Source organism: Pristiophorus japonicus, chromosome 5 (genome assembly GCF_044704955.1).
Source record: "Pristiophorus japonicus isolate sPriJap1 chromosome 5, sPriJap1.hap1, whole genome shotgun sequence".
In the NCBI taxonomy this organism is placed as follows: domain Eukaryota; kingdom Metazoa; phylum Chordata; class Chondrichthyes; family Pristiophoridae; genus Pristiophorus; species Pristiophorus japonicus.
The window spans coordinates 57,521,770-57,541,687 of record NC_091981.1 but is presented as its reverse complement, the minus strand read 5'-3'; the positions used below and the strand labels follow the sequence as shown (position 1 = coordinate 57,541,687).

The 19,918-nt window shown below is 48.5% G+C and overlaps 1 protein-coding gene across 1 annotated transcript in view; it reads left to right on the top strand.

Moving 5' to 3' along the window:
* Positions 1–19,918, top strand: part of LOC139263806 (stathmin domain-containing protein 1-like) — a 68,106-nt gene that overhangs the window by 36,754 nt on the left and 11,434 nt on the right. The gene's annotated exons all lie outside the window — the stretch shown is intronic.

Genomic DNA, 19,918 nt, shown 5'->3' with positions numbered 1-19,918 from the left:
TTTATTAATATGGAGAATGACAGTGTTAATTCAGAGACTAGGGTTCTGAACTTAAGGAAAGATATCTTCGATGGTATGAGACATAAATTGGCTAGGATAGACTGGCAAATGATACTTAAAGGGTTGACAGTGGATCGGCAATGGCAGACATTTATTGAGTACATGGATGAACTTCAACAATTGTACATCCATGTCTGGAGTAAAAATAAAACGGGAAGGTAGCTCAACCGTGGCTAACAAGGGAAATTAGGGATAGTGTTAAATCCAAAGAAGAGGCATGTAAATTGGCCAGATAAAGCAGCAAACCTGAGGATTGGGAGAAATGTAGAATTCAGCAGAGGAGGACAAATGGTTTAATTAGGAGGGTGAAAATAGAGTATGAGAGGAAGCTTGCAGGGAACATAAAAACTGACTGCAAAAGCTGTTTGAAGAGAAAAAGATTTGTGAAGACCAATGTAGGTCCTTTGCAGTCAGAATCAGGTGAATTTATAATGGGGAACAAAGAAAAGACAGACCAGTTGAACAAATGCTTTGGATCTGTCTTCACTAAGGAAGACACAAATAACCTTCCGGAAATACTAGGCGTTCGGGAGTCTAGCGAAAAGGAGGAACTGAAGGAAATCCTTATTAGTCAGGAAATTGTGTTCGAGAAATTGATGGGATTGAAGGCCGATAAATCCCCAGGGCCTGATAGGTTGCATCCCAGAGTACTTAAGGAAGTAGCCCTAGAAATAGTGGATGCATTGGTGATCACTTTCCAACATTCTATTGACTCTGGATCAGTTCCTTTGGTCTGGAGGGAAGCTAATGTAACACCACTTTTAAAAAAAGGAGGGACAGATAAAACGGGGAATTATAGGCCGGTTAGTCTGACATCGGTGGTGCGGAAAATGTTGGAATCAATTATTAAAGATGAAATAGCAGCGCATTTGGGAAGCAGTGACAGGATCAGTCCAAGTCAGCATGGATTTATGAAGGAGAAATCATGCTTGACAAATCTCCTAGAATTTTTTGAGGATGTAACTAGTAGAATGGACAAAGGAGAACCAGTGGATGTGTTGTATTTAGACTTTCAAAAGGCTTTTGACAAGGTTCCACACAAGAGATTAGTGTGCAAAATTAAAACAAATGGTATTGGGAGTAATATACTGACGTGGATATAGAATTGGTTGGCAGACAGGAAGCAGAGAGTTGGAATAAACGGGTCCTTTTCAGAATGGCAGCAGTGATCAGTGGGGTGCCGCAGGGCTCCGTGCTGGGACCCCAGCTATTTACAATATACATCAATGATTTAGGCAAAGGAATTGAATGTAATATCTCCAAGTTTGCAGATTACACTAAGCTGGGTGGCGGTGTGAGCTGTGAGGAGGGTGCTAAGAGGCTGCAGGGTGACTTGGACAGGTTAGGTGAGTGGGCAAATGCATGGCAGATGCAGTATAATGTGCCACCACTTTGGTGGAAAAAACAGGAAGACAGAATATTATCTGAATGGCGGTAGATTAGGAAAAGGTGAGGTGCAACGAGACCTGGGTGTCATGGTACATCAGTCATTGAAGTTTGGCATGCAGGGACAGCAGGCGGCGAAGAAGGCAAATGGCATGTTGGCCTTCATAGCTAGAGGATTTGAGTATAGGAGCAGAGAGGTCTTACTGAAGTTGTACAGAGCCTTGGTGAGGCCACACCTGGAATATTGTGTTCAGTTTTGGTCTCCTAATCTGAGGAAGGACGTTCTTGCTATTGAGGGAGTACAGCGAAGGTTCACCAGATTGATTCCCGGGATGGCAGGACTGACATATGATGAGAGACTGGATCAACTGGGCTTATATCCACTGGAGTTTAGAAGAATGAGAGGGGATCTCGTAGAAACATATAAAATTCTGACGGGATTGGACAGGTTAGGGGCAGGAAGAATGTTCCCGTTGCTGGGGAGTTCCAGAACCAGGGGTCACAGTCTAAGGGGTAAGCCATTTAGGACCGAGATGAGGAGAAACATCTTCACTCGGAGAGTGGTTAACCTGTGGAATTCTCTACCGCAGAAAGTTGTTGAGGCCAGTTCATTAGATATATTCAAAAGGGAGTTAGATATGGCCCTTGCGGCCAAAGGGATCAAGGGGTATGGAGACAAAGCAGTAAAGGGATACTGAGGTTGAATGATCAGCCATGATCTTATTGAATGGCGGTGCAGGCTCGAAGGGTCGAATGGCCTGCTCCTGCACCTAATTTCTCTGTTTCTATGTTTCTAAAAAGAGCTTGTGATAATCAAAGACTTCACTGAGTGGAAACCGATCAGAACAGTGTAGATCTTGGTATATATGCAGTTATGGCCAAAGCAGTACTTTCCTTATGTCAGGATTTAGAGTAATTGAAAAGCAATTCAAGATTATTGAGAGTGATGGATGGCTATTAAGCTAAGAAGGCAATATGGATCTGACAATGAGTTATGCCAGTAATTTGGGAGCCTTTGACAACAATAAGGAATCGTTTAGATCCTACAGTGAAAGATTGCAAATGTTTTTTTTAGAGCTAATGATGTCAATGAAGTTCCAGCAGGTGTGGCAAATTCACAAATAAGGAATCAAGCAGTGCTCGAGAAGGTGAAAACTATTATGTCACTCATGATTGGTGCAGAGAATTATGGTATCAGTGAATTTGTTAACCCCGAGAAAGGTTATGGATGCTTCATTCTCAGACATACTACAGATATTGGAGAATCATTTTGATCCATAGCTTTTAGAAATAGCGGAGAGCTATAAGTTCGTAATGAGAAACCAAAGACCTGATGAAACCATTAGTGAATACATTGTTGCCATAAGAAAATTGGCTCTACTCTGCAATTTTGGAGGATTCCTAAACAGGTCTCTTCGAGATAAATTTGTATGTGGACTAACGGATGAACGCATCCAATCAAAGTTGTTAGGTATGGATGATCTCTCCTTTGAGAAAGCTTGCAAGATAGCCACCTCCATGGAGATGGCAGAGAAAAATATTAAGGAATTTCACCAATTATCAGCAGTAGTAGCAGTTCACAGTCACCGGGGTGCAGAAATGCAGAAGGGGGTGAGCCCGAATTAGAGGGAGAGTTATGAAACCAAGCAGAATAGATGTCATAGGTCTAATGGCAACCATACCGCACAACAGTATCAGTTCAAGTGAGCAAGATGCTACCTGTTATGTATGTAAACCTGTAAATACCATGTCTAAACACCAGAGGGCTTATCCCCTGGAGTCCCAAGGGATCCCACAATCCCTTGGGAGTACCTGTATATAAGGAGGCCTCACAGGCTGGAGAGGCACTCTGAGATCTGTAATAAAGGACTACAGTCACACCTTACTTTGAGCTTGCAGTATCTAGTCTGACTCTTGAATAAAGACATAACAACTGGTGACGAGATACAAATGACGAACTCCACCGCAACAATGCAGAGAACCGTGGGCATCCTGGAGAAATTTTCGGAGAGAGATGATTGGGAAACCTTCATGGAGCGACTCGACCAATACTTCGTGGCCAACGAGCTGGAAGGAGAAGCAAACGATGCCAAACAAAGGACGATCCTCCTCACCGTTTGTGGGGCACCAACGTTTGGCCTCATGAAAAATCTGCTTGCTCCAGCGAAACCCACAGAGAAGTCGTACGATGAATTGTGCACACTGGTCCGGGAGCATTCTAAACCCGAAGGAAAGCGTTCTGATGGCGAGGTATCGGTTCTACACATACAAGAGGTCTGAAGGGCAGGCAATGGCGAGCTATGTCGCCGAGATAAGGTGCCTTGCAGGACATTGTGAATTTGAAGGACACTTGGAGCACATGCTCAGGGACTTCTTTGTACTTGGCATTGGCCATGAAGTAATACTTCGCAAACTTTTTACTGTAGGGACCCCAACCTTGAGAAAAGCCGTAGCGATAGCCCAGGCATTTATCGCCACCAGTGACAATACCAAACAAATTTCTCAGCACACGAGTGCTGCTGCAAGTACTGTGAACAAAGTAACATTGAATCAAAATGTACAGGGCAGGACTTACATTTCTGCAGCTGCACGTCCGCAGATGACTCAGAGTCCACCATCAAGGGTGGTGAATACAAGACTATTAACACCTTGTTGGCGCTGCGGGGGTGATCATCATTTCCATTCATGCCGCTTCAAAGGATACGTTTGCGAGGGCTGTGGAACAATGGGACACCTCAGGCGAGCTGAAAACCCTGCTAATCCTGCAAACCACTATGTTACAGAGGAGAATAGATCCAGGGTAGATCATGACGAACCAGAGCCTCAGACCGAGGAGGCAGAGGTATATGGGGTGCACACACTTACCACAAAGTGACCCCCAATAATGCTGAAGGTTGAATTAAATGGACCCCCGGTGTCCAATGAGCTGATCACGGGCGCAAGCCAATGAGCAAAAAGACTTTTCGATAAATTATGGTGCAGCAAGGCCTCAAGGCCAGTCCTGACTCCCATTCGTACTAAACTAGACAAAGGAACTGAATCCTGTAATTGGCAGTGCTACTGTAAAGGTCTCCTACGATGGAGCGGTGCACAAGTTACCACTCTGGGTGGTACTGGGCGATGGCCCCACGCTGTTCGGCAGGAGCTGGCTGGGAAAGATACGCTGGAACTGGGACAACGTCCGAGCGCTTTCGTCCATTGACGACACCTCATGTGCCCAGGTGCTAAACAAGTTCCCCTCGCTGTTCGAACCGGGCATTGGGAAGTTCCAAGGAGCAAAAGTGCAGATCCATTTGATTCTGGGGGCACGACCCATCCATCACAAGGCGAGAGCGGTACCTTACATGCTGAGAGAGAGGATGGAGATCGAGCTGGACAGGCTGCAACGAGAGGGCATCATTTCGCTGATCGAATTCAATGAGTGGGCCACGCCGATTATTACAGTCCTCAAGGGAGACGGCACCATCAGAATCTGTGGTGATTACAAAGTAACTATCAATCATTTCTCACCTGCTACCAAAGGCAGACGATGTATTTGCGATGCTGGCGGGAGGGAAAACGTTCACGAAGCTGGACTTGACCTCGGCCTACATGACGCAGGAGCTGGAGGAATCATCGAAGGGCCTCACCTGCATCAACACGCACAAAGGTCTCTTCATTTACAACAGATGCCCGTTTGGAATTCGATCGGCCGCGGCCATATTCCAGAGAAACATGGAAAGCTTGCTGAAGTCGGTCCCGCGCACCGTGGTCTTCCCGGGACGACATCTTGGTTACAGGTCGGGACACCGTTGAGCACCTGCAGAACCTGGAGGAGGTTCTTAGTCGGCATAATTGTGTGGGACACAGGCTAAAACGCTTTAAGTGCATTTTCCTGGCGCCTGAAGTGGAGTTCCTGGGGAGAAGGATCGCGGCAGACAGCATCAGGCCCACCGATTCGAAGACGGAGGCAATCAAAAATGCACCGAGACCACAGAACGTGACGGAGCTGCCGTCGTTTCTAGGACTCCTGAACTATTTTGGTAACTTCTTACTGGGTCTTAGAACACTGTTAAAACCCCTGCACTCTTTACTGCGTAAAGGAGATGAATGGGTATGGGGTAAAAGCCAAGAAAATGCCTTTAAGGAAAGCTAGGAAGCTGATATGTTCAAACAAATTGCTTGTGTTGTACGATCCATGTAAGTGTTTGGTGCTAGCATGTGATGCGTCGTCGTATGGGGTCAGGTGTGTATTGCAACAAGCTAATGAATTTGGGAAATTGCATCCAGAAGTCTGTCTAAGGCCGAGAGGGCCTACAGTATGATTGAAAAAGAAGCGTTAGCGTGTGTTTAAGGGGTAAAGAAAATGCATCAATATCTGCTCGGGCTCAAATTTGAATTGGAAACCGACCCTAAGCTGCTTAAATCCCTCTTTTCTGAAAGCAAGGGGATAAATACGAATGCATCGGCCCGTATCCAGAGATGGGCGCTCACGTTGTCCGCATACAACTATGCTATCCGCCACAGGCCAGGCACAGAAAACTGTGCCGATGCTCTCAGCAGGCTGCCATTGCCCACCACCGGGGTGGACATGGCACAGCCGCAGATTTAGTTATGGTAATGGAAGCATTCGAGAGTGAGCAATCACCTGTTACCATCCGACAGATTAGAACCTGGATGAGCCAGGACCCCTTACTGTCCTTAGTAAAAAATTGTGTGCTCCACGGGAGTTAGTCTAGTGTCCCTTTAGAGGTGCAGGAAGAAATAAAGCCATACCAGCGGCGCAAAGATGAAATATCTATACAGGCAGACTGCCTCCTATGGGGTAATCGGGTAGTGGTGCCAAAAAAGGGCAGGGACACTTTCATTAGTGATCGCCACAGTACTCACCCAGGCATCGTAATGATGAAAGTGATAGCCAGATCCCACATGTGGTCGCCCGGTATCGATGCAGATTTAGAGTCCTGTGTGCACAAATGTAATACATGTTCACAGTTAAGCAATGCACCCAGGGAGGCGCCACTGAGTTTATGGTCCTGGCTCTCCAAACCATGATCTAGGGTCCATGTCGACTATGCAGGCCCGTTCTTGGGAAAAATGTTCTTAGTGGTTGTAGATGCGTACTCCAAATGGATTGAATGTGTGATAATGTCGGCAAGCACGTCTGCTGCCACCATTGAAAGCCTACGGGCTATGCTTGCCACGTATGGCTGCTTGATGTCCGTGTAAGCGACAATGGGCCGTGCTTTACCAGTGCCGAGTTCAAGGAGTTCATGACCCGCAATGGGATCAAACATGTCACATCTGCCCCGTGTAAACCAGTGTCCAACCGTCAGGCAGAACGAGCAGTTCAAACAATCAAGCAGAGCTTGAAAAGGTTAACTGAAGGCTCACTGCAGACTCGCTTATCCAGAGTCCTGCTTAGTTACCGCACAAGACCCCACTCGCTCCCTGGGGTCCCTCCCGCTGAACTGCTCATGAAAAGGGCACTTAAGACAAGGCTCTCGTTAGTACACTCTGATCTACACAAACAGGTAGAGAGCAGGCGGCTTCAACAGAATACATATCATGATCGCGCAAATGTGTCACGCGAAATTGAGATAAATGATCCTGTATTTGTGTTGAACTATGGACAAGGTCCCAAGTGGCTTCCTGGCACTGTCCTGGCCAAAGAGGGGAGTAGGATGTTTGTGGTCAAACTCTCAAATGGACTCACCTGCAGGAAACACTTGGACCAAACCAAACTCAGATTTACAGACTATCCAGAACAACCCACAATAGACTCCACCTTTTTCGACCCTCCAACACACACACAAATGGCAACCAGCGGTTGGCCACGAAGCAGGACTCATCACCCCCAGCAGCCCAGCAAGGCCAGCTGCGCAGCAGCCCAGCGAGGGCCTAACAAACGACTCACCAAAACCAGCATTTGCACTGAGATGATCAACCAGGGAAAGGAAAACCCTAGATCGACTCACATTGTAAATAGTTACACTTTCGACTTTGGGGGACAGTGTTCTCATGTATGTAAACCTGTAAATACCATGTCTTAACCACCAGAAGGTTTATCCCCTGGACTCCCAAGGGATCCCACAATCCCTTGGGAGCACCTGTATATAAGGAGGCCTCACAGGCTGGAGAGGCACTCTGAGATCTGTAATAAAGGACTATGGTCACACCTTACTTTGAGCTTGCAGTATCTAGTCTGACTCTTTATTCAAGACATAACAGATTGATTGTGCAATAATGTCGGCAAGCCCGTCCGCTGCCACCATTGAAATCCTACGGGCCATGTTTGCCACGCATTGCCTGCCTCCTGTCCTTGCAAGTGACAATGGGCCATGCTTTATCAGTGCCGAATTCAAGGAATTCATGATCTGCAATGGGGTCAAACATGTCACGTCTGACCCGTTTAAGCCAGCATCCAACAGTCAGGCAGAAAGAGCAGTTCAAACAATCAAGCAGAGCTTGAAAAGGGTAACTGAAGGCTCACTGCAGACTCGCTTATCCCGAGTCCTGCTTAGCTACCGCACAAGACCCCACTCGCTCATCGGGGTCCCTCCCGCTGAACTGCTCATGAAAAGGGCATTTAGGACAAGGCTCTCATTAGTCCACCCTGATCTACATGAACAGGTAGCGAGCAGGCGGCTTCAGCAGAATACATATCATGATCGCGCAAATGTGTCACGCGAAATTGAAGTAAATGATCCTGTATTTGTGTTGAACTATGGACAAGGTCCCAAGTGGATTGCTGGCACTGTTTTTGCCAAAGAGGGGAATAGGGTGTTTGTGGTCAAACTTACAAATGGACTCACCTGCAGAAAATACTTGGACCAAACCAAACTCAGATTTTCGGACTATCCAGAACAACCCACAATAGACTCTACCTTTTTCGACCCTCCAACACACATGCAAGTGGTAACCGACCTAGCGGTTGACCACGAAGCAGAACCCATCATTCGCAGCAGCCCAGCAGGACTCCCCACCCCCAGCAGTCCAGCAAGGCCAGCTGCGCAGCAGCCCAGCGAAGGCCCAACAAACGACTCACCAACACCAGCATTTGCACCAAGACGATCAACCAGGGAAAGGAAGGCCCCAAATCGACTCACATTGTAAATAGTTACACTATTAATTTGGGGAGGGGAGTGTTTAAACCTGTAATTGCCATGTCTAACCACCAGAGGGCTTAACCCCTGGAGTCCCAAGGGGTCCCTTGGGAGCACCTGTATATAAGGAGGCCTCACAGGCTGGAGAGGCACTCTGAGATCTATAATAAAGGACTACGGTCACACTTACTTTGAGCTTGCAGTATCTAGTCTGACTCCTTATTCAAGACATAACACATACTTTTATCTCTGACCCACTTTAAGACCTTGTAGCAATGTACTAATTTTGATAATTTCCCTTTAGGACATTAGTTGGTTTGGTTTCATTTATAGCATTGACCTGAAATTGGGAAAGTAGGTTTCCTGAGGAACAACGCTGTAGCAAGCTGTAAATCTGTGACTCATTATTTGAGGAATCTGAATTATTCAGTGGCTCCAGTATGCAAAACTAATTGATACTGGAAGTTTAATTGGACTGTCACTAGGGAGATTCAACTTTAATTGCATTCCTATTACTCTAAAACCCAAGTTAACCAGTCTGAATTGATTCCTCCAACAACAAAGCCAGCTTTTTTTACTTCATTCGCTAGCTTTATATTTGTTTTGAAATCTATGTGAAAAGAAGTCTAAGACCTTTGGGAGTGGGCTGGTGGATTGGGAAGGTCATTAGGAGGTACTGCCTGCCTGTTCCAATATTCTTGGATAGAAGAGACTACAGGGGAGTGGAACTAATTGGATACCTCTTTCAAAGAGCCAGCACAGGCATGATGGGCCGAATGGCCTCCTTCTGTGCTGTGTCATTCTATGATTCTAAGTTTAAAAATCCCATGGCATAATTCAAAGAAGAGCAGGGAGCTCTCCCAAGTGTCCTGATGAAAACACTTTAACTGTCATTCATCTTATTTACTGTGTAAATTAGCTGCTGCATTTTCCCACATAACTGCTTGCACTTCAAAATAGATTCATTGGAAGTGAAGCACTTTGGCACTTCCTGATGATGTAATAAATCCCTATATAAATGCAAGTTATTTATTTCTATCCTATGTTCCTCAGGAAATTGGGACATATGGGGGTGGGAGGGAGCAGGTGTTTGTTCTTGGGATGTGGGACACACTGGTAAGGCCACACTTATTACCCATCCCTAGTTAATCCTGAAAAGGTGTTGGTGGGCCTTCTCCTTGAACTATTGCATTACTTGTGGGGTGCTCCCACAATGGTATCAAGTAGGGAATTCCAGGGTATTGACCTTGTAAAGTCCTTACTTACAGCATGAAACCACACGAGGCACATTCCAAGGACAAAGCCACTCTGTGACCTTAGCTCTTTATTACAGGACTCTAGAAGTGATGACCCTGCGTGGTACATCCCTTTATATACCTGTGTGATCAGGTAAGGAGTGTCTCCCACAAGTTCACCCCCTATGGTCAAGGTGTGCATCTAAGTTGAATGTATACAGTAATACAGTGGTGTTACATTGTAGTTACAAACATGACATCACCTTCTCCCCCCCCCCCCCCCCCCCCCCCGCCCAAAAACCTTACTGGGATCATAGGTTCAGTCTTTCAGGTGGTCTTCATTCCCTCATGGAGCGCCGCAGTTGGGGCTCAGGTTGTTGGACGCTGATGTGAGTGTCTATCACCTGTAGTGATTCCGGGCTGACCTCAGGGACTGTGCATTCTTCCAATTGCTCTTGTTGCACATTCGTTGCCGTTGTGTGAGCTCCATCTCATGGTCTTCTTCAGGTTCCTCCATGTCCATGCTGAACCTTTTTTTTACTTGGTCCAGATGCTTACGGCATATCTGGCCATTGTTGAGTTTTACCACAATGATCCTATTCCCCTCTTTGCCAATTACAGTACCCTCAAGCCATTTGGGCCCCATGGCGTGATTGAGGACAAATACAGGATCATTTATTTCTATACATCTCCCCCTTAAATTACGGTCATGGTACTCATTTTGTGACTTGCGCTTGCCCTCAACTATGTCGGTCAGGACTGGGTGGATGAGGGACAACCGAGTTTTGGGTGTCCGTTTTATGAGCAGCTCTGCGGGTGGGATCCCCGTGAGCGAATGTGGGCGGGATCTATAGGCCAGCAGGAGGCGCGATAGATGGCATTGTAGGGAGGGTCCTTGAATCCTGAGCATACCTTGCTTAATGATTTGGACTGCCCATTCCGCCTGGCCATTGGAGGCCGGCTTGAACAGCGCAGTCCTGACGTGGTTGATGCCATTGCCCGACATAAACTCCTGGAATTCATAGCTCGTGAAACACGGGCCATTATCACTAACCAGGATGTCCAGCAAGTCATGGGTTGCAAAGATCGCACGGTGGTGGATGACGTGCATGAATTCAGAATGATGCACGCGATCCATTTTGAGTACGCATCTACTACAATGAGGACCATCTTCCCCATGAACGTGAATGCGTGACCATGGCTTGGTGGGCCAGGGCCATGGGCTGAGCGGGGCCTCCCTGGGGGCATTGCCCAACTGGGCACAGGTCGTGCACCTGCGAACACAGTGTTCCAGTTCTGAATCAATTCCAGGCAATGGCTTTCATCAATGCCTGGGTGCTCGCTGTGGAGTTCCCTGATGAATGCCTCCCTGCCCTTCTGTCCCATAGTAGGCAGTCAGCTTGGATGGAGAGCTCATCCATCCGCCTGTGGAACGGTCTGACCTCCTCAGGGCATGCTCCATGTGTGGGCGCCCAATGCACAGTCAGGACACATTTCTTAATCAAGGATAGGAGGGGATCCCTTGTTTGTCCAGATTTTGATCTGGAGGCCTGTGATGGGGAGCCTGCACTGCAAAGGCATCGACAGCCATGACCATCTCAGCACTTTACTCAGTTGTCCCCTCGGTGGTGGCCAGTGGGAGGCTGCTGAGTGCGTCAGCGCAGTTTTCAGTGCCGGGCCGGTGCCGGATGGAGTAGTCATAAGCAGCTAGCGTGAGGACCCACCGCTGTATGCGGGCTGATGCGTTGGCATTGACAGCCTTGCTGTCTGACAACAGGGATGTGAGTGGCTTGTGGTCCGTCTCTAATTCAAACATCCTACCAAAGAGGTACTGATGCATTTTTTTTACACCATAGACACATGCAAGCGCTTCCTTCTCGACCATGCCATATCCCCGTTCTGCTTGAGAGAGCGACCTGGAGGCATAAGCCACAGGTTGTAGCTGACCCTCAGCATTACCCTGCTACAACACGCACCCAACCCCATAGGACGATGCATCACAAGTCAGAACTAAACGTTTACAGGGGTCGTACAGGGTCAACAATTTGTTTGAACAAAGTACGTTTCGCGCCTGATCAAAAGCCTGTTCCTGACAGTCCCCCCAAAACCAATCGCAAACCTTACACAGGAGCACATGTAGCGGCTCCAACAACGTGCTTAAGTTCGGCAGAAAGTTCCCAAAATAGTTCAAGTGTCCCAGGAATGAACGCAGCTCCAATATGTTGCAGAGCCTGGGTGCTCATCGAATCGCCTCTGTTTTGGATTCGGTCTGCAGCATCCCATCTGCAGCAACCCTCCTGCCCAGAAACTCAAGCTCAGGAGCTAAAAACACACATTTAGACTTCTTGAGTCGCAGGCCTACCCGGTCCAGTCGACGTAGCACCTCCTCCAGGTTATGGAGGTGTTCCTCGGTATCTCGACCTGTGATGAGGATATCGTCCTGGAATGCGATCGTTCCAGGAATGGATTTAAGCAGGCTTTCCATGTTACATTGAAAAATCATGGCCGCTGATCGAATGCCAAACAGTCACCTGTTATACGCAAACAGTCCCTTGTGCGTGGTGATGGTGGTCAGTAGTTTGGATTCGTCGGCCAGTTCCTGGGTCATACAGGCTGAAGTGAGGTCCAACTTGGTGAACAGCTCGCCGCCTGCCAACATGGCGAAGAGGTCCTCCACTCTTGGGAGCGGGTATTGGTCTTGTAAGGACACCCGATTGTTGGTGGCCTTGCAGTCGCCACAGATCCTGACAGAGCCATCTGCTTTTAGAACGGGAATGATGGGGCTCGCCCAATCGCTGAATTCAACAGGCGAGATGATTCCCTCTCGCAACAGCCGGTCCAATTCGCTCTCGATTTTTTCCCATATCACATTCGGCACCGCTCTGGCTTTGTGGTGCACTGGCCTGGCGTCCGGGATAATGTGTATCACCACTTTAGTGCCTTTGAAAGATCCGATGCCCAGTTGAAATAGTGACTCGAATTGTTGTAGGACTTGTGAGCATGAACTTCGCTCCACCGAGGACATTGCGTGAACATCCCCCCATTTCCAGTTCATCTCGGCTAACCAGCTCCTCCCCAACAGAGCAGGACCATTGCCCGGGACAATCCAGAGTGGCAGCCGGTTCACTAGCCCATTGTATGTGCCAGCCATCATTGCACTGACAAGCACCGGAATGATTTCCTTGGTGTAAGTCTGTAATTGTGTCTCAATACGTTCTAATTTGGGTCTACTAGCTTTGAGTGGCCATAGCTTCTCAATTGCTGAATGCCCATGAGTGACTGGCTGGCCCCAGTGTCCAGCTCCATGCGTACTGGGATGCTGTTCAACAAAACCCTCATCATCATTGCTGGCGTTTTGGTGTATGAACTGTGAATATTTGTCGCATGGACCCGCTGAATCGCGGCATCCATCAATTTGCCCCAAAAGTCATTCTGCCTCACAGAACCCTCTTCTGGTCCCTCTGTCTCATATATCAGTCTGGTTGCAGGTTTTCTACACATTCGAGCTAAATGGCCACTGAGATTGCAGTTTCTGCAGACAAAATGTTGGAATCTGCAAGATCTGGCTGAGTGTTTTCCCCCACACCTCCAGCATGAGTTAAAGTTTCCATTGTTGGGGACAAAGAGACGATAGCCAGGAATTCCACGCTGACTGTCCCTTTGACTGCTCTTAAGTACCCTATTAGTGGGTGTCAATGGCCCCATACCCGGACCGCATTGTCCACTGTGATGGCGTGAACGTCCGTTCAGCCTGCCATTGTCTCTGTTGAGATCCTACTCTGGGATCAATTGCTGCCTGGTAAATGTCGGACTGCCCCTGCCTGCCTGCGGGGCTCTGAGTAGCATTTATGATATTGACTCCCTGATCCATCGCCGCATTAGAGGCAGAATTGCGCGTGTAAATCATTTTCGTCTCTTCCTTCCCCGCCATGAAAGTTTGAGCTAACAACGCTGCCACTTCCAAGGTCAAGTCCTTGGTCTCAATTAACTTGCGAAAAATTCCTGCATGACCGATACCCTCGATGAAGAAGTCCCTTAGCATCTCCGCCCTGCAGGCGTCTGTGAACTTACAGAGGCTGGCCAAACGCCAGAGATCCGCTACAAAGTCCGGTATGCTCTGTCCTTCACAGCGTCGGTGGGTGTAGAATCTGTGTTGAGCCATGTGTATGCTGCTCGCTGGTTTGAGGTGCTCCCCGACTAATTTGCTGAGCTCTTCAAAGATTTTGTCCGACGGCTTTTCGGGTGCCAGTAAGTCCTTCATGAGCACAGTCTTTGGCCTGCAGCTGATCAGGAGATGAGCCCGTCGCTTGTTGGCTGCTGCATCCCCTAGCCAGTCTTTAGTTACGAAGCTTTGCAGAAGCCTCTCGACAAAATCATCCCAGTATTCCCCAACACAGTACCGTTCCTCTGTGCTACCAGTGGCCATTCTCGTGGGTCGTGAATTCCCGTTTCTCGTCGCCAATGTAAAGTCCTTACTCTACAGCATGAAACCACACGAGGCACATTCCAGGGACAAGGCCACTCTGTGACCTTAGCTCTTTATTACAGGACTCCAGAAGTGATGACCCTGCGTGGGACCTCCCTTTATATACCTGTGTGATCAGGTAAGGAGTGTCTCCCATAAGTTCACCCCATGTGGTCAAGGTGTGCATCTAAGTTAAGTGTATACAGTAATACAATGGTCTTACATTGTAGTTACAAACATGACAGACCGAGCGATGATGAAGGAATGGTGGTGATATGTGTCCAAGTCAGAATGGTGTGTTAGTTGAAGGGGAACTTGGGGGTGATGGAGTACTCACAGCACTACTGGTCTTGTCCTTCTCAGTGGCAGATGGCAAAGGGGAAGAGGCAGCTACCGTAGTAACCTTGATGAGTTGCTGCATTGACAATACTGCAGCCAGCAATGTGGCTATTGAGTCCAGTGGCAGGGCTAACATAGGGTGGTATGGGCCACCATAGTATCCTGGAGCTTGTTTGATATAACTAGTGGGGGTGCCGCAAGGATCAGTGCTTGGGTCTCAGCTATTTGCAATCTATATTAATGACTTAGATGACGGGACCGATTGCAATGTGTCCAGGTTTGTTGACGATACAAAGCTAGGTGGGAAAGTAAGCTGTGAGGAGAACACAAAAGGGTGAAATTCGGTACTGCCCCTTTTGGTGGCAGTACCAGCTGCGAGGCAGGTCTTCCTGCGCCAGGCGCGGAAGTCCCGCCCCGGCAGCTAAATTGGGCTTTCTGCCCCCGAGAGGAAGTGGAACGCAATGTCGCTAATCGCTAATTGGGAAGAAGTGGCCACCACTACACCAGTGGGGTTCCGTGGCAGCAACCCGGCACAGAAGCGGAATGCCAGACAGCAACATCGTGGCACAGAACCTGCGATTTCAAGAGGGCAAGGCCGCGATCAGTAATTTTGAAAATGGTGGCTTTGCACCTCCCCTTTAATTTTCGCCCCGCGAGCGGACTGAAGTCTGGTTTGCGACCCACAAGGCTGGCGTGGACATTGCCCATGGCAGCCTTATGGGGCGCTACCGAATTTTCGGTCCGGGGCAAAAGCAGGTCGCTGCACATGGTGATGATGTTGGCTTCGCCGACGCAGTGACCTGAGGCCTGGGGTGCTACCGGTTAGCACCTCCGATAACTCCCACGGAATTTCACAGGAGTCGGTAGTGAGCCTGCGCCCCGGGTGAGGTCATTTGCGCCACCCAGGGCCGCAAATGGGAGACGCAGACGATGCAAATTTCTCCCCCAAAGAGCCTGCAAAGGGATATGGACAGGCAAAGTGAGTGGGCAATGAGGTGGAAGATGGAGCATAATGTGGGGAAATATGAGGTTATTCACTTTGATAGGAAGAATAGAAAAACAGAATGGGGAAAAAATTCATGTTGCTTTCGTCTCCTGTTAGCGGCCCCAGGGAGTGCAAATTACTTTTCATCCTGGGCACGGCACCGCTACCGACTTTCGCGAAATTCCATGGGAGATTAACGGTGGCGGTAACTGGTAGCGCATCGCTCCGACGGGTAGCGCCCCGCACTGCTGCGCCGGCAACGACCATGTGCGATGACCCATTTTCGGCCCGTAATGAAAATTTGGTAGCACCCCGTGAAGCTGCTGCGGACAACCCTCTTCACGTGGTGCTGCCAAATTTTCATTACGGGCTGTAGGCTGCTCGTGAGGTGAAAATTAAAGGGGAGGTACGGCAGTAAAAAAAAATGCCCGACTTACCCGTTGCAGCCTTCTACTTTGCAGATCGCAGGGTCCGTGCCGCGATCTTGCAGCCCAGCACTCCACTTGTGTGCCGGGCTGCTGCCAAGTCACTCCGCTGCCCAATGGTGTAGTGGTAGCCACTTCTCCCCATTGCAGATTCGGCAACTTGGCCCTACCTTTACTGGAAGGGAAGGGCCCTGTCTACCCACCGGCACTAGGTTTCCCCACCGCGTAGCGCTGGAAACTTTGCATGCCTTTGCGCCCCTCTGGAAGTGGAGTGAGATATTTTGCATTCCACTTCCTATTGGCGGTGTTAAGCCCAATATAGTTCGCGGGGCGAGACTTCCATGCCTGACACAGGAACCCCCGCCTCGTGGCTGTTACCGCCTGAATTTTGCCTCGAATATTTTTTAAATGGTGATAATCTATTAAATGTTGGTGTTCAGAGAGATTTATGTGTCCTCGTACAGGAAGCACAGAAAGTTAGCATGCAGGTACAGCAAGAAATTAGGAAGGCAAATGGCTTGTTGGCCTTTATTGCAAGGGAGTTGGAGTACAAGCATACTAAAAGTCTTACTACAATTGCACATGGCTTTGGTGAGACCACACCTGGAGTACTGTGTAGATTTGTGTGGGCCGAAATTCAGGCTTGCCAGAAACCTGGCGCACCTACGATTTTTTACCTGTTTATACTGCTGGGTGCAATGAGGCGGGCTTCCAATCGATTTTCTCCACTTTGAAGGTTTTTTCGCATTGGACCGGAAGCCAGTCATAATGGGGAGGGAAGTGTGGCGGTAAGTGCTGGTGAGGGGCAGAGGTTGGGGCGGGACCTAGTCTCCGCCGCTGTCACTCAGCGGCAGAGCAGTGGTAACGTCAATGCCTGTGTGCATCACCATGTCTCTCCCCTCATTTAAAGGGGAGAGAAGCAGCGAATTTGTAGGTTCGGCCACTGGGCCACCAGGGAGGATTTCGGCCGGGCCAGTGGCCTGGCATCCAAAAAGGGGTACCAGGCTGTCTGTTGGCAGCAAGGCCGAACCTAGGGCAATAATAGTTTGGCCGATCGGGAAGTCGGCTGGGAAAAAAAGCATGGCAGCCATGGCAGTGCGTCCTCGCCTTGAGGGGCCGCCGTGCTGTCATGCCGCACACTCACAAAAGAAGGTGCCCCGACAGAAAAAGCTGTCGAGGGCACCGCGCGGCCGATCGTCGATTTTTGGAGGTAAATTTTGGGCAGAAGATCGGTGGTGTGCGCTTTGCTGACACGTTTGCGATGGTTGGCAGCAGCGGGGTGGAAGTAAGGACAGGTCGAAAAATCCCCGAGGTGAATTTGCATCGTGGCGGCCAGTGGACTGCAATGCAGCAGCCACTCGATTCCAGTGCATGGCCGCCGCAAAACAGCGGTAACGGACCTTATCCGGACCCTGAATTTCGGCCCCATGATCTCCTTATCTGAGAACGGACATACTTGCCTCAGAGGTGGTGTAACGAAAGTTCACTACATTGATCCCTGGGATGAGAGGGTTGCCCTATGAAGAGAGATTGAGTGGATTGATCCTATACTCTCTGGAATTTAGAAGAATGAGAGGTGATCTCATTGAAACATTAAGAATCATGAGGGGGATTAACAGGATAGATGCTGAGAGGCTGTTTCACCCTGGCTGGAGAGTCTAGAACTTGGGGGCATAGTCTCAGGATAAGGGGTCAGCCATTTAAGACTGAGCTGAGGAGGAATTTCTTCACTCAGCGGAATGTGAATTTTTGGAATTCTCTACCCCAAAGGGCTGTGGATGCACAGTCGTTTAGCATATGCAAGACTGAGATTGATCGAGTTTTGGACTCTCGGGGAATCAAGAGATATGTGGATTGGGCGGGAAAGTGGAGTTGAGATGAAGATCAGCCATGATCTTACTGAATGGCGGAGCAGGCTCGTATAACCTACTCCTGCTTCTAATTATTATGTTCTTATGATTGCTTTTGGAAGTCGGGGAGTAGTTTCTTGTGCTTTTCCTAAAGTTAGCCCCGGTTTGTTTTTTCTGCTTTTCCCTTCGAAGGCATCAGCATTAATAGTGGTTGGGGAGGGTGGTGCATGAGGTTACACTGTCTAATGGACAGGGTAGGGGTGGGGTGGTTCTTAACTAACTTCAGCAGGAGTGTAAGGGGTGGTTTGCAGGGGGTCAGCTTTCCCTTCTGACCTTATATGAGCGGTTCCGAATCACTCCCACACCCTTGGTTCTAGACACTGGAATTATGAAGGGACCGTGACAGACTTGGACAGACAATCGGTTTCAAGGTAGGAAGCAGGTATAACTTTATTGTGTTTAAAAAGAAGTAAAAGGCACACCTTTAATAACACATACAGACCAATACACACTGAGGGGTACAACACATTGAATAAAGTGTCAAATTACAGCCTGTGGGGAAAAGAATACAGCTTAAACTCTAAATGGGGTAAAGAGGAGAATGCAGATACATTTACACAAGTTATCCCAGCCTCCCCCCTCCCAATTCCCCTAACTAACTAAGTTATAGCTCTGAGGGTTCAGGGGCTATGCTCACCAATCCCTTTAGACAGTTGCCGGTGAATCACGGTTTCGGGGTTCGCTGCACTTGGCCTTCTAGGCGAGCCGCACCCCGGACAGAGGAGAGGACTTCAGACTGCGTAGTCTTCAGTTGGGGTGCGTCCGTTGATGCGCTATGTTGCGTTTTGGATGTATGGGGTAAATACCCACTTTCTTCGGTTAGGAATAGTTTTAGTTCGTCCCTTTTGGTAATTTCTCCCCCGTTGGTCGTTCAGAAGTAGATTGTAGAGTGGTTGTCAATTTGGTTGCTGACAACCTTCCGTTTCGTGGGCCTCGTGCTCGGTCAGTTCTTGATGAGTTCTGGTAGTTTCCTTCACTATTCCATTTCTTCACTGTAGAGGAAGCAGGCTGCTTGTGTCTGTTTCTGTGTTCCAGTCTGTGTCCTTGTTCGAGTCTGTGCGAGTTCCAGTCTGTGTTCTGCTAGTTTTTCGTTGTAAAACTGGGGGATAGATATATCCCAAAAAAAGGCTCCGTTATCTCCCATCAAATCTCTTGGACTCTGTTTAACTGTTCTGTCCATTGATTTTCAAATGTCTCCTTTGTCAGCAGTAACTCGATTAGGGTGTGAGAATGTGCTATCACTGGTTTTGCATTGTTTTAGGATTGTCCAGTTTCCTGACCATGATTTCCATTGTGCTTGATTGGGTAATTCGATTATCTCTTAGGGGGTGAATAGCCTGGGATCCTTAATACACGAATTTGCTTTAGAGGTTGGCCCCAACTCCTGTATTTGGTAACTCTTTTTCGCAGCCAAAATGTTGTAGAATCTTACAATTGATATGCTCCTTCCCATAGATGTTTAGGGGATCTCAAGCTTCTGTAATTTAGGTCCATTTTGAATTCCCTTTCCTATGAGTCCAAACACTGGGGGGGAGGGGGAGGTCTCCATGAATGCATTCCCTTTTATCCCCCGCAGGCTTTGTCTGCCCCTTTAAACTCATTTTAAAAGCTCAGAAAGGGATTCTTCTCCTCTGCAGGGGAAAGGTACCTGGAATCTTTGCGAGATATTGGTAAATTCTACAGGAGGGAATAGAGCAGCTGCGCAGTTAAAAGCGTCTCTGAACACTTACTGCCCTGCTTCCCCTGCCACCACCTTTACTGGGCCCTTTTTCTTTAGGCAGCCGAGGCGCCCACCTGATTCAGGCAGGAGCCTCATTAATGTATGCAAATCTGGGTCCTATAATGTCTTTAGTACCCCAATGGCATTTTAACCCCTGCTGTGGCAGCCCTGCTCTGGGAAACCTTCTCTGCAGATAGAAGAGCTCCTCTTGTAAGTGCTCCTCCTGGAACCCACAAAGAAAATCTGGGCCTTTGCTGTCCTGGGGCCCCGCCTTGTGAGACTCTGGCAGAGTCCCCCCCCTCGCACCC